Source organism: Pan troglodytes, chromosome 8, assembly GCF_028858775.2.
Source record: "Pan troglodytes isolate AG18354 chromosome 8, NHGRI_mPanTro3-v2.0_pri, whole genome shotgun sequence".
Lineage (NCBI taxonomy): Eukaryota > Metazoa > Chordata > Mammalia > Primates > Hominidae > Pan > Pan troglodytes.
Window position 1 is genome coordinate 41,024,841 of NC_072406.2, and position 12,631 is coordinate 41,037,471.

Consider the following 12,631-nt stretch of genomic DNA (forward strand, 5'->3'; position numbering starts at 1 on the left):
GTTTTGGGAGGGTTATAAGTCTAGGTTCTAGCATGGATGGGAGTGGAGCCACAGTTTTTTTTCTAGGATCTTTGGCTGGAATAAAGCAATCATTGTCTTGACTTTTTTTTTTTTTTTTTTTTTTTTTTTTGGTCTTGCTAGGCTGCCCCTATTCTGTTCTTTTGGCAAGTAAGAGCAGGCCTTTGTTAAGGTTTTTTGTTGTTGTTGTTGTTGTTGTTGTTGTCTGCATCCATTGAAGTTTCTGGGTTGCTAGCTTCTTCAGTTCCAATTCTGGGATATATGAGACAAAAAGAAAATACAGGGTTCTCACCACTGTGTCATTTCCCAAGTCCTAAGGTCCCTTGCCAGTCTGTCTTCTTTCCAACTTTTAGAGTCTTGTAATGTTTGTTATGTATGTAACATCTAAGGTTTTTAGTTGTACATAGAGGAACAGGGTAAAATACATCTCCATGTTTCAAGAAGCAGAAGTCTCCAGAATTTTCTTTTAAATTAGACAGGAGAAGAAAAATGTTACAAACAAAAGTATATTTATAGCATCTTTTATATTTCCTTATGCAATTACTTTTATCAGTGCTCTTTATTTTTTCATGTGGATTCAAGTTATTGTTTAGTGTACTTAATTTCAGTCTGAAGGATTTCCTTTTCTTTTTCTTGTAGGGCAGTTCTGCTAATATAAAATTATCCAGTTTTGTTTATCTAGGAATATCTTAGTTCTTCCTTTTTACTGAATTATAGTTTTACTATATATGGAATTATTGGTTAACATTCTTTTTCTTTGAGCACTTTGACTAAGTTATCCTGCTGCTTCTGGCCTCCATGATTTCTAAGTGAGCTGTGAATCTTATTGAGGCTTCTTCTTTATATAATGGGTCCTTGGCCTCTTCTAACTTTTCAGGTTCTCTCTTTTTAATTTGACAGTTTGATTATAATTTGTCTAGATGTGGATCTTTGAGATTATCCTACTTGGAGTTTGTTGAGCTTTTTAGATATGCATATTAATGATTTCTTTTTATCAAATTTGGAAATTTTTCTGCTCCTTTCTGTTGCTCTTCTCATTAATGGACTTTCGTTATGTATGTGTTAATATTCCACAGGTCTCTGAAGTTCTGTTCCTTTTTCTTCACTCTTTTTTAAAAATCTAGCTCTTGGACTGGAAAATTTCAAGTGACCTTCAAGTTTGCCTATTCCTTCTTTTGATAGTTCAAACCTGCAGTTGAGTTCCTGTAATAAATTTTTCATTTCAGTTATTGTACATTTTGATACTTTCTGAATTTCTATCAGGTTATCCCCTATAATTTCTATGTCTTTATTGATATTCTCTACTTCATAAGATGTTGTTCTATACTTTACTTCTTTAGATATAGTATTCTTTAGTTCTTTGAACTTATTTATAATAATTGACTTAAAGTTTTTAATCTAGTAAATCCAATGTCTAGGCTTTCCATAATGCCACATTGGAGAATAAGATTCAACAGGTGTTTTAGAGGCTACAGATATTCAAACCATAGCACTCACACTTATTCTAGCTATGTTGGTCTTCTTGCTATTTCATGATCAATGATGTATGCTCCTACCTCAGGGCGTTTGTACTTGCTGTTTTCTTTGCTTGACACACTTTGCCCCCAATGTCCACATGGCTCACTCCCTCACTTCCTTCACGGCTTGGCTCAAATGCCTCTTATTAGAAAAGTATTCCTCAAGAATTAATTATTTAATTATATTTCAACTTATCAGTGTCTCTCTTTAATATCTCTTCTTTCTCTCCTATATCTTCAACTTCTCTCTAAGGAGTCTTTACCCTGAGTATTTTTAAATGCTCAAGTCTTTCTTCTTAAAATAAAGTCTTTTATCCCCATTTTCCCATCTAGTTTATCTTCCTCTCTCTCCTCTACTTCAGACCTTAATTTTTTGAAAGGCTTACACTTAATTCCTAAGAGGTTTTATGCTTACAGCTTCTACCTTCTGAGCTTCCACTCACTTCTTAAGCATCTATAACCTTACATTTTTTGCTCAGCACCTCATTTAAACTCTCAAGATCACTAACAAGCTTCTTGCTGCCAGACGCAATGAATGGTTTTAAAATTTGACCTTTTACCAGCATTTGGCATTGTTGGCCACCTCATCCTTTAGACATTCACTTCAGGAGCTTGAATGATACTATACTCTGCTAGCTCTCCTATGCTTGTTGCTGACCTCCCTGTGTCTCCTTTGCCACACTTACTCTTCTGTCTGTCCCTTAAATTCAGACAACTCTCAGAAGTCCATCCGGGGCTTATCTTTCTTCTCATTCTACACATTATCTGGGTGATTCTCTATCCTTAGATTTCCATTTTCATGCTGATGACTCCCACATGTACAACTCCAAAGAGTTGTAGATCTTGTTATTTCTCCAGGGCTTCAGATCCATATATCCAAGTGTCACCTGGTTCCTACACAGACCCCTGAAACTTAACTATATTTAAACTTGAACTCATCTCTCCCTACCCACTTTAACTTGTTTCACTATCATCCAGGCACCCATGGTAATAACTGCCTTCTCCCCCACCACCTACTCCTCCAAAACACCATGATCTGTTGATTCTAGCCAAGATTCTCTACTATCTATTGACTTTGCTCCATTTCCATGGCTGCCACCCTAGTTTAGGCCACCATCATTACTTATCAGCATTATTTCTTTTCTCTTCACTTTTAAAGAGCATGTTAATCTCCACTGAGTTTATGAAGCCTAGCATGATATGACCCTGGCTTATTTCTTTGGTTTCATCTTGTGCTGCAAAACACAAAATCCTGTAAAATCTGTGATCCAGTCATGCTATAAGAAGTCCAGCTTCTGGCTCCTGAACCTTCAACCAGTTGTCCTTACCCTCTGGTTACCTCTGCTGACCATATTCAGATCCTGAGTCAGACTACCTTCCTCCAGGAAACCTTCCCTTACTCCACACATCTGGATTATGTGCCATGTTATTATACAAAGATCTCTGTGAAGTGACCTTAATTGGGGTGGAGAAGTGGTTGTTTTATAGGACTAAAAACCTGATGGGAGTAAATTATAAAAACCCCAATGGAAGGAATTCAGGCCCTATTCCTTAAAATAAAATGTCATCAGCATCTATTCAGGTGGACTGAGGTGGCTATGCCTAAGGTTCATTGGCAGAAAATGGAAAAGAGACTTCAGATTTATGGTCAATGTGAAAACGAAAAATTAACAGGATCAGTAAAGGGACCAGGACCCACGTCTAAGGGCAGAAGGAGCCAATCAGAGAACTAACTGGGAACTACATCGTTCCAGGCACTTGGCTTTTGATTTGAAAATCTAGGGCATGTAAATCTCCTAGATGTCCACAAGGAGCTGGACCTCCACCATCACAATAATCAAAATTAAACCACAGATTCCATGTCCAGATTTGTACTCATTACTAGAACCAACATTCAAACTCAGGTTTTGCGCATGGAATGGTTATCTGTGCATGCCCAGCTCTCCCCTTCTATCCATGCCTTCACACTCCTGCTGCGTGCCTGACTGGAGAACTCTGCCTTAGTCAGAAATGGACTCCAACCCTACAGAAGTGTCTCTGGCTACCGGTCCACTGGGAGCTGCCTTATACTTCATTTAGCACCCAATGGTGATGATTTCACTATGGAGATGACAGTAACTTGGATTTTATTCGAAAATTAGGGATTAAATAATAGTATGAGGATGGAAGAAAATCCATTCAAATATGAGTAGAAAATCTGAAGTTAAATTTGTATTAGTTCATCTAGAGTGTGTGTGTGTGTGTGTGTGTGTGTGTGTGTGTGTGTGTATAGAAAGGAGGGCTTGAAAATGCCCATAGATAAGACATAAACTTCTGGAAGTTATTCAGCTGACCAATATATTTTATTTTAGACTGTTACATTAACTTAAAATATGAAGTTGGTGAAATATAAGAAGACACGAATAGTATATATCATGTATAGGAATGTCAACATTTATAATCTAAACAGGAGACTTTTTAAACTGACTTCAAGAGCAGAAATCCACACATCTGGATTTCAACAACAAGAATCTTTTTTTCCTTGTGCTGCCAGCAAGCAGCTTGGAAGAAATCTTCAAAAACTACAGCTGCGAAGAAAGCCACTGTCATGTCATTTGAGTCAGGGAGCTGTGCTTTGTGCTTTGGCACTTCTCATTGACTTCTTTTTTTATTTTTAATTTTTTTATTTCCATAGATTTTGGGGGAATGGGTGGTGTTTGGTTACATGAGTACGTTCTTTAGTGGCGATTTGTGAGATTTTGGTGCACCCATCACCCAAGGAGTATACACTGAACCCAATTTGTAGTCTTCTATCCCTCACCCCCTTCCCACCCTTTTCCCCGAATCCCCAAAGCCCATTGTATCATTCTTATGCCTTTGCATTCTCATAGCCTACCTCCCACTTATGAGTGGGAACATACAATGTTTGGTTTTCCATTCCTGAGTTATTTTACTTAGAATAATAGTCTCCAATAAAATGCAGGTTGCTGCGAATGCCATTAATTCATTCTTTTTATGGCTGAGTAGTATTCCATCATATTAGTCTTCCATATTAGTATTAGCATTAGTATTCCATATTAGTATTCCATCATGCACTTTAGTCTGACTTCTCCCTTCACCATTTATCTGAAAATGTCCTCATTAGAGTTGCCAATGGGCACCCATGCTGAATCCAAGGGATGCTATTCATCCTTACTTTCCTTAAGTTCTCTGTTGTACTTGACATCATCAGTCATTCCTTTTTTCTCGATGTCTTCTACTCCTGTGGCTTCTGTGGTTCACTCCCTTTCTCTTCACCCTTCTAGCTTTTCCTTGACTGCATCCTTTTACCTCTTCTCCTCTGGGTACCTCATAAAAGTCAGTGCTACCTGGGATCCTGTCTTTAGCAGGTTTTTCTTTTCCTCTTACACTCTCTCCATGGATGATCTCAACCACTCTCATGCCTCCACAAGGACCAGTGTTCCATGGACTTCAGAATCTGGATACCCATGCCAGATCTTCCCCTAAGCTTCAGGCTCATGCATCCAACTGCCTCTGGGACATCGCACTGCTGTTCTATATGTACTTCATGTTCAATATGTCTACAACTGACCTAATAATCCTCCCAACTCCACCAGATCTTCCTTTTATATTTTTTATTCAATGGGCAACAGCATCCAATCACTCATGTTAGAAACTTGTCTCTTCCCTCTTTTCACCTCTCTAATCAAGCATACATCCTACAGATTTTGCCTACCAAAGAGTTCCAGACTCTGACTTCTCCTGTCCTTCTCCAGCACTAGTTTGGATCATTGTTCCTTTCCCCATGGATTAGGTCTTTCTCCTCCTTTTCAAATCGAGCCCCTTATAAGCCTCCAGAAGGCATAATATGTAAACATAGCAAAAAACAATCCCACCACTTCCCACTATGTTCAGATTTCTTCATTGTCTCCCCATTGCTAACTACCGTGTTTCTCAAATTATCAACCATAGAACATCTGCATCAGGCTCACCTAAGAGTTTGTGACAAAGCTGATTTCTGAAACTTACACCAGTCTTACCAAATCATGATCTTACCAAATCGTGATCTCCAGCTTTCCTAGAAATCTGACTTTCCCATACGTACCTCAGTGACGCACATGTTAAAGTTTTGGACACTCTGTATACAGCAAACCCTCCTGATCTTGGCTCTTGCCTCTCCAATCTCCCTTTGGTTTATTTGTTTGTTTGAGAGAGTTTCTCGTGCTGTTGCTCAGGGTGAACTGTAGTGGTGCAGTCACGACTTAATGTAGCCTCAACCTCCTGGGCTCAAGCAATCCTCCCACCTCAGCCTCCTGAGTAGCTGGAACCCAGCACCACCTAGCTAATTTATTATTGTTGTTATTATTATTTGGTAGAGATGGGGTCTCACAACATTGCCCAGGCTCATCTCAAACTCCTAGACTCAAGCAATCCTGCTGTCTCCACCTCCCAAAGTGCTGGGATTGCAGGATTGAGCCACTGCACCCAGCCCAATCTCATTTTTCTTCTTACTAGTCCCTGACTTTAGCTCCATACTTTGGTAGTCTTAAATGCCTGCATTTTACTACACTAAGTGCATCTCACTTCCATGACTTCGCTCATGTCTCTATATGAAATACCCCCTGGTTCCTGCCTTTCACCCCCACCCTCCCTTTGCCTGGTAAACTCCTATTTATCCAATGACATTCAGCTCACATCTCCTCTCTTACAACAATCCTTAATTTTCTACCCTCCCACCCCTCTTCTCTCCCACCTCTTATCCCTTTATTCAGTGGGTTAGATCCTCTTTGGAGCTTCCACATGCATATCTCCATTAGTGCTCTTACCACCCAATCTCATTATTCCCAATCTGGGTGCCTATTTCTCCCTTTACAACATGAGCACCTTGAATCAGGGACTGTCTGCTAGTCAGTTCACTAATCCCGGCACAGGCTGGATGTATAGCAGGCACTCAATAAATGTTTCTTCCGTAAATGAAGTATGCATACTTGCTCTATCGATTCTTGTTAGCTGCTTCTTTGCTACAATAGCAAAGACTTGGAACCAATCCAAATGTCCAACAATGATAGACTGAATTAAGAAAATATGGCACATATACACTATGGAATACTATGCAGCCACAAAAAATGATGAGTTCATGTCCTTTGTAGGGACATGGATGAAGCTGGAAACCATCATTCTCAGCAAACTATCGCAAGGACAAAAAACCAAACACTGCATGTTCTCACTCATAGATGGGAATTGAACAATGAGAACACATGGACACGGGAAGGGGAACATCACACACTGGGGCCTGTTGTGGGGTGGGGGGAGCGGGGAGGGATAGCGTTAGGAGACATACCTAATGTCAAATGACGAGTTAATGGGTGCAGCACACCAACATGGCACATGTATACATATATAACAAACCTGCACATTGTGCACATGTACCCTAAAACTTAAAGTATAATTTAAAAAGAAATGGAAACTTAAAAAAAAATGGAAAACTGTTCATAGTGCAAACAGGCAAAGACACAGAGATAGGTCCCAAATGGTAAGACAGCAAGGAGGAGGTGGAAGGTGAGATTAATAGTGGTGGTGTTCAGGATTAACAGAAGTGTAAGATGCTCAAAAGGAACATTAAGCTCATTGCAGTGGTTGAGGAAAGAAATGATGAACTTTTGCACAAAGGCAGCAGCAGAGAAGGTGGAGAGGAGAGGATGGAGCTAAAAGACTTCTCATAGGACTTGGTGGCTGAATGTTTGCAGTGAGTTAGTGTACTGGTTTTCCACTGCTGTGTAACACATGACCACAAACTTACCAGTTCAGAACAACATTCATTTTTGGCTCACAGTTCTGCAGGTCAGAAGTCTAGGCATGGCATGACTGAGTTCCCTGCTCAGGGTCTCACAAAGCTTAAGTCACGGTACGAGCAGGGCTTACTGCTCTTCTCATTTGGAGCTCACGGTCTTCCTCCAAGCTCATGTGGACATTGGCAGAATTCGGTTTCTTGCAGCTGTGGGACTGAGATCCTAGCATTCTTGCTGAATGCCAGCAAGTGGGAGGATAAGGGGGGGGGGTCTCAGCTCCTAGAGGCCACTTGCATTTCTTGCATGTGACCTCCTCCATCTTCAAAGCCAGCAACAGAGAATCTCCCTAACGTCAACTCTCTCTCATGCTTCCAATGTCTTTCTTTAGGAAAAGCCTGACCTCTTTTAAGGTCTCACCTGATTAGGGCAGGATAATCTCCCTTTCTTAAGGTGGACAAATTTGGAACCTTAATTGCAGATGTAAAATTTCTTCCTAGCAGTATCTAGATTAGCGCTTGGTTAAAGAACTGGGAGAAGGTGTGTGTACATCACAGGAGGAGGATCCTGGAGGTCATCTCAGAATTTTGCAACCGAGGTAAAGGATAGGTAGTGCTTCAGTTAGACTGTGAGTGTTCTAGCTGGACACACTGGAGGGACAATGGAGCCCTTAGCAAAGCTTGAGAATACAGGAAGTGGAAGAGTTTTGGTGGGAAGGTGAGTTAAAATTTAGGTTCGTGAAATACAGAGGTACAGAGAAAAAAAAATATTAACTGAGTAATTTTTGTATATAAGAAGTGCCTCTTGGCAGCCTACTTGGTAAGGGCTGAGCTCCAAAAGTATTATTTTCAGGAATATAAAGTTATTGGTGGAAAAAAATAAATTGTTAAAGGGAAGTGATCTTTAGGGATATGGGGCTAAAAGAGGTATACTTTATAAAAAATATTTTGCTCAGCTCAGCTATCTAAAAGTTCTCAGGAATATCGTCGAACTCATAATGGGTTGTAAAATGTGCCTGAAAATTGGGGGTCAGATTTTTATTCCCTAATTCTTAAGAGAACCTAGGCCGGGCACGGTGGCTCATGCCTGTAATAACGGCACTTTGGGAGGCCAAGGGGGGCAGATTACCTGAGGTTGGGAGTCCGAGACCATCCTGGCCAACATGGAGAAACCCCGTCTCTACTAAAAATACAAAATTAGCCGGGCGTGGTGGCACATGCCTGTAATCCCAGCTACTCGGGAGGCTGAGGCAGGAGAATTGCTTGAACCTGGGAGGCGGGGGTTGCAGCGAACTGAGATCGCACCACTGCACTCCAGCCTGGGTGACAGAGCGAGACTCTATCTAAAAAAAAAAGAGAGAGAGAGAAGCTGACCCCAAATTTTCATTACAGTTGGTATTTCTACCTCATGGCAGGAAATGGCAGCCAGCTGGATAATGGCCTTGCATATTTCCATCCATTGAAGACCTCAACGTGAAAAGTTACAAGGTGATTTTCCTTCTTCCTCAAACCTACCCATAAGTCTAAAATACCAAGGTCACACAGCAGCAGCAGCAGCAGCACTTCCAGACTACTGAATGGTCTTGCATTGTCTAGTTGAATACATTTCCATGATTCCTCCCATGTTTCCATGAATTATCCAATCCCAGGTATTGCAGGCAGGAGAGAGGAAACCAATATAATGAAACATTTTCTGCATTCATCTTGCAGGCATAGGGACGAAAGGAAGATAAAGTTAAGGGCAAATAATTAGATGCAATCTGACCTGAAGCTAATGGAGATATAAATAGGGTGCTGGGGAGCTCCAAGGACAAAGATGAGGCTCAAAATCCTACCAGAGAATGGATTATAAAATACTTTTTAAAATATCAGGTTTGGGTTGTCTTGTTTTGTTTTGTAGATGTCTGGAAGCCAAACCTCTACATTGTTTTTCCTTTTCTTTTTTTTTTTCAGAATTTTTATCTCATTTTAAAAAACTTCATTAAGTTTTGAGTACAAGAAACTTCAAAATATTTAAAGTGTATAATTCGATCAGTTTTGACAAGTGTATACATCTGAGAAATAATTGACACAATTAAAACAATAAACATATTCATTATTCCCAAATGTTTTCTTGTACCCCTCGGTAATCCCCCTTTTTCTTCCCATCCCCTCCCACATATCCTGGCAATCACTAATCTACGTTTTGTTATTTTAGGTTGCTTTAAATTTTCCAAAATTTTCTATAAATGGAACCGTACAGTATGTGCTCTCTCGCTCTCTCTCTCTCTTTTTGTCTGGCTGTTTCCTTCAGCATAATGATTTTGAGATTCATCCTTATTGATTGCATGTTTCATTAGTGTACTCCTTTGTATTGTGGAGTGCCATTCCATTGTATGTACAGGCCATGATTTGTTTACTCTTTAGCCTGTTGATAGATATTTAGTTTGTTTCCAGTTTGAGGCAATTACAAATAATGCTGGTACGGACATTTGTGTACAAGTCTTTATGTGAATGTGTCCTTCCGTTTCTCTTTGGCAAATGTCTAGGAATTAAATAGTTGCATTACATAGAAGTGTATTTAATTTCAGAAACTGCAAAATTGTTTTCCAAAGTGGCTGCATCATCCCTACAGTGTACCTTCCCAAAGTGCACCTTCCCTACAGCACTTGCCATGATCAGTCTTTTTAATTGTAATCAACCTGATAGGTGAATAATGGTGTCTCATTGTGATTTCAATTTGCATTTCCCTGTTGACTAATGAGGTTGAGCATCTTTCTAGACATGCTTATTGGACAGTTATATATATATATTCAAATCACTTGCCCATTTGTTTATTGAGCTGTAAGACACTGAAGAAATTTAAGCAAGAGAGTATCATAATCAAATTTATGAAAAATCACTCAAGCAGGAAATATTGAAGATAAATGACACCAGGGCAAAACTGCAGAAGAGGAGCCAGTTAGAGTATATTGGAATAAGTCCAGCAAGAGATGATGAGTTAGTGGCAGTGGGTGAAGAAGAGACATCTCTGGTACAAAACTGACAGGTACCGGTGGCCATTTTTCCATGTGAGAGTTAATCAACAGAAAGAAAATCTAGGGGCTGGCTATGGTGGCTCACACCTGTAATCCCAGCACTTTGGGAAGCCAAGGCAGGGAGATTGCCTGAGGCCAGAAGTTTAAGAAAAGTATATATATATACATATTATTTTTAATTTTTCTTGAACTCTAGATCCTCATTTCCAAGTGAATCAGATTTCTTTTTTTATATTTTTAGAAACAAGGTCTTGCTCTGTCACCCAGGCTGGAGGACAGTGGCACAATCACAGCTCGCTGCAACCTTGAACTCCTGTGCTCAAGCCATGCTCTTGCCTCAGCCTCTTGCACCATGAGTAAAATTCCCTGAAGCCCTCACCAGAAGCAGATGCTGGCACCATGCTTCTTGTACAGCCTGCAGAACCTCTTTTCTTTATATTATAAATTACCTAATGTCGGGTATTTCTTTATAGCCATGCAAAACACAATGCTAAATAAAAACCAACTCAAATAACAGAAAAGTACATTCTCATTAGCACCTCCACACTCCCAGGTGTATATACACCATTAACAATTGGTTTGTACCTTTCCATACCATTTAATATGTATCTTTACACATGAGAATGTAACATCCTTCCACGATTTTTATGTACATTATAATATATATTATATATTAATATATAAATATATATTAACATATTATATATAACACATTACATATAGTGTACATATTGTGTATAATAATATATAATACATATATTTTTGATACATTACTTACAAGTAATATTATATATTGTATAATATATAATATTGTATACCTTTTTGCATTATATACCTTTTGCATTTTATATATATACCTTTTTGCATTAATAATATAATGCAAAAAAAAACCACCCCATATTTTAAAACAGTGATATAGTAGTCAAAACTATATTATACCAGTTTATTATTCCCTCACTTACAAGAGATTGATTTAAATTTTTCCCACAATAAATTCTACTGTGATTAACATTGCTACACAAATATAAGTGTGCATGGAAGCTGTTTGGTTCAGGGGCATGACATGAATATTATAACATTTGATGGAACTGCAAAATTGGCTACCAAAAATTCTTTAGCAATTTGAAGCCCATCATTGATTATAATAATAGCTAATATCTACTGAACATTTACCCGATGCCAAACACTGTCCTAAGGGCTTTAGGTAGAGTATTTTAGTGAGCCCTATTGTATCAGTCTTATTATTACTTCTGTTTTATAGATTAGGAAATGAAGGTTCAAGAAGGTTAAGTAGTTTGCATTATGTAATAGCTAGGAAGTGGTATAGCAATGATTTGAACGTAAATCCTTCTTATTTAGTATTGTCCTAAGTTTTCCTGATTCTTTTATTTATTTTGCTTTTATTCATGCCTTCTTCATTCATGAATTTATTTTCAATGCTGAAGTGCATCTTTGAGCCTTTTCTTCCAGGAAGAATATAGGGGTGGTAAAAACATCTGAGCTTATTTACTGTTGCTCCTATTGGTAGTCTTAATGGTTACAGAACTCTAGGCTTAGACTTATTTTCCCCACAGTATATGATATGGGTTTTGTCATCTACTATCCTATTGCAGATGAGATGTTTGAGGCCTAGTAGATTTTGTATTTCTTTATAAGTAACATTTCTCTCTCCTCTCTCCTCTCTCTCCCCACCTCTATAACTATATATATATATATATATATATATATATATATGTACATACACACATATATATTAGTTCATTCTCACACTGCTATAAAGAAACACCTGAGACTGGGTAATTTATAAAAGAAAGAGGTTTAATTACTCACAGTTCCACAGGCTATACAGGAGGCATGGCTGGGGAGGCCTCAGGAAACTTACAATCATGGTGGAAGGGGAAGCAGGCACATCTTACATGACGGTAGGTGAGAGAGAGAGTGTGTGTGGAAGTGAAGGAGGAAGAGCCCCTTATAAAGCCATCAGATCTCCTGAGAACTCACTCATGATCACAAGAACAGCATGGGGGAAACTGCCCCCATGATCCAATCACCTCCTACCAGGTCTCTCCCTCAACACCTGGGGATTACAATTCAAGATGAGATTTGGGTGAGGACACAAATCCTATCCATATCACTCTCTCTCTTTCTGTTTCTCTGAGCTTACAGGATTCTCTATTACTGGAGGTCACAAATTCCAGGAAGAAGTGTCTGGATCTTTTTGCAACACTGTAGTTGGTCAGTGAATGGAGATTTTATTTAAGTCTGAAGATGTTATCTTCAATTTAGGGAAATTTACTGTATTGTTCATTTCATGT